The sequence below is a fragment of the Taeniopygia guttata genome, chromosome 35 (assembly GCF_048771995.1).
Source record: "Taeniopygia guttata chromosome 35, bTaeGut7.mat, whole genome shotgun sequence".
Lineage (NCBI taxonomy): Eukaryota > Metazoa > Chordata > Aves > Passeriformes > Estrildidae > Taeniopygia > Taeniopygia guttata.
In genome coordinates this window covers 3,546,900-3,549,336 of record NC_133060.1, presented here as the reverse complement: position 1 = coordinate 3,549,336, position 2,437 = coordinate 3,546,900, and the positions used below count along the sequence as shown (strand labels likewise).

Genomic DNA, 2,437 nt, shown 5'->3' with positions numbered 1-2,437 from the left:
AGCCAAGACATCACAGCAAAAGCCACAACTACATAGTCCTTTATAACAAACCCAGGGCAGGTGTTTCCCTTGCAGGGAGCACTGGGGCCTTCCCCGGGCCCCTTCTGCCCTCTGGCAGAGCCGGGGGCATTTTCCAGCACACGCAGTTTGTACCCAAGAGTCGGGTGCAGCCGAGAAGGCTCCGAGCGCCTCCTTCCAGGCTGACTCTGCAGATGCCCAGGCTGCTCTGGGCTCTGCCAGGGCTCTGCTGGGGCTCAGCTCTGGGCGAGGCTGGGCCCGCTCTCCCCTCACATTGCTCCGGGCAGCTGAGTCACAGAGGGAGGAGGAAGGGACACGCCAAGGGAGTTGTGGTTTAACAGAGTTTTTATTCAAAAAACTGCCATGCCAAACAGGCTGTCATAAGAACTGTAACAAACAGGGTGTCCTAACCAACATAACCAACTAGCACTGCTAACTACCATCACTAACTAGTTGTCCTCACTAACTACTGTAACTAACAGCTGTTTTCAAGTGCTTCATCTCCTCCGCTGCTCCCTCAGTTGCTTTGCTGCGGTGATCAGAGGGGTCAGGCTGGAGAGAAGCTTGGCTGATGATAAAAATGGGTGCTGCCCAAAGGATAAAAAAGAAAGAAATGAACCGTTACTTTCCAGAGTCAACTTCCTCACAGGCTCTGTTGCAACAGGACAAAGGGAAATGGTCAGAAACTCAGGAGAGGGAAGCAGGCTCAGGTTAGATCTAGGGCAGAATCCTTTTGCCAGGAGAGTGGGGAAACACTGACAGAAGGTGCCCAGAGATGTGGGAGGTGCCTCTTCCCTGGGAACATCCAAGCTCAGGTCAGGCAGGGCTCTGAGCACCTGCCCTGCCTGAAGATGGCCCCGCTCCTTGTGGGGCACCAGGTGCAGATGCCCTCGAAAGGACCCTGCCAAGCCAAACCAGGCGAGGGTTCTGCTTGCTTTGCGTGTGGAACGCAGCGAGACTGGAGACTATCGGAGGGCCCCACCAGAAAACCCCTCCCTGGCGCTGCTGCTTCCCCTGCAGCCGCTCGGCATTCACCTGCAGCAGCTCCTGGGCAGAGCAGCGCCGCTCCTCGTCCTGCTCCAGGCTGCACTCGAGGCAGTCCCGCAGCAGAGCCGACAGGCGCCCGGGCTCCTGCAGCTGCGGGGGCCCGTTGTGCCGGATCAGAGCGCGAGCCTGCAGGAAAAGCAAACTCAGCGCTCTGCCAGCTTCCTTCCCACCCACAGGTGCTCACATCGACCCCGGGTTCTCAGCCCCAGCTCCAGGGGCACTTTCCTCCCTGGCACAGATGCTGCTCACAGCTCATTTTCCTGTGTCAACCAAAAAACCCAAACCCTGGTGCTGCCACAGCCATTGGAGAGATGATGCACTTGCTTCACATTTTCAGGTCATCCTCACAGCCAGAAGAGCTGCAACAGCGTAAATCCCAAAGCCAGTTGTTGCTGGAGACTGCAGAATATTTGTCCGTGTTGAGGCTCGAGTGCTCTGGGAATTCCCTTCCCCATGTGCAGAAACCTCCAGCTGCTGCTCCCAGTGCAGGTTCACCCTGTGCTCACAGGGCTCTGCAGCCCCTGGAGAATTTGCCTCTGACCATGGCCTCGTTTCCTTGAAGTAAGGAGCTTCTCCTCCCACCATCTCGTGTTGCCGTGCGTGGCCAGTCCGAGCGGGCGCTGGCGGACGCGCGGGAGGAGCGGGGAGGCGGCCGCCGCTTTCCCCCGGGCGCTGCGGGCTCAGTCTGAGCGCATGGACAGACGGATGGCGGACACGGGGCTGGGGGCGGACACGGGGCTGGGGGCGGACACGGGGCTGGGGGCGGACACGGGGCTCGGGGCACACACGGGGCTGGGGGCACACACAGGGCTCGGGGCACACACGGGGCACACACGGGGCACACATGGGGCGCACATGGGGCACACACGGGGCACACACGGGGCACACATGGGGCACACTCAGGGCACACACGGGGCTCAGGCACACACGGGGCCCCCACGGGGCTGGGGGCACACACGGGGCTCGGGGCACACACGGGGCACAGACGGGGCACACACGGGGCACACACGGGGCTTGGGGCACACATGGGGCACACACGGGGCACACACGGGGCACACACGGGGCTCGGGGCACACTCGGGGCTCGGGGCACACTCGGGTTTATTGTGGGTGCGGCTTCCCGAGGCCCCCGGGCACCAGCGGGGTACCTGATCTATCCCCTGAACTGGGGGAGGGGGAAACGGACCCGCAGCCGATGAGGACGGGGCGGGGGCAGGGAAACCCCCCGGGAAAGCAGGAGACCCCGGGAACGGGGCGGGCATGGGAAAGGCGGGGGCGGAGGGAGCGACCGCGTGGCGAGGGGGAGGGAGGCAGGGTCGCAGCACAAGGGGAACCGCGTGGGGAGCGGCAGGGGGAATGGGGGAAAGAAGAAA

General features: G+C 62.4%; 1 long non-coding RNA gene across 1 annotated transcript; it reads right to left on the bottom strand.

The window, feature by feature from the left end:
* Positions 1-345: 345 nt before the first annotated feature.
* LOC140681403 (uncharacterized) lies at positions 346-1,324 on the bottom strand. Its single transcript, XR_012052578.1, has 2 exons — positions 1,054-1,324; positions 346-605 (listed from the first exon to the last, which is right to left on the bottom strand). It is a non-coding gene; the product is annotated as an uncharacterized lncRNA (long non-coding RNA).
* Positions 1,325-2,437: the final 1,113 nt, after the last annotated feature.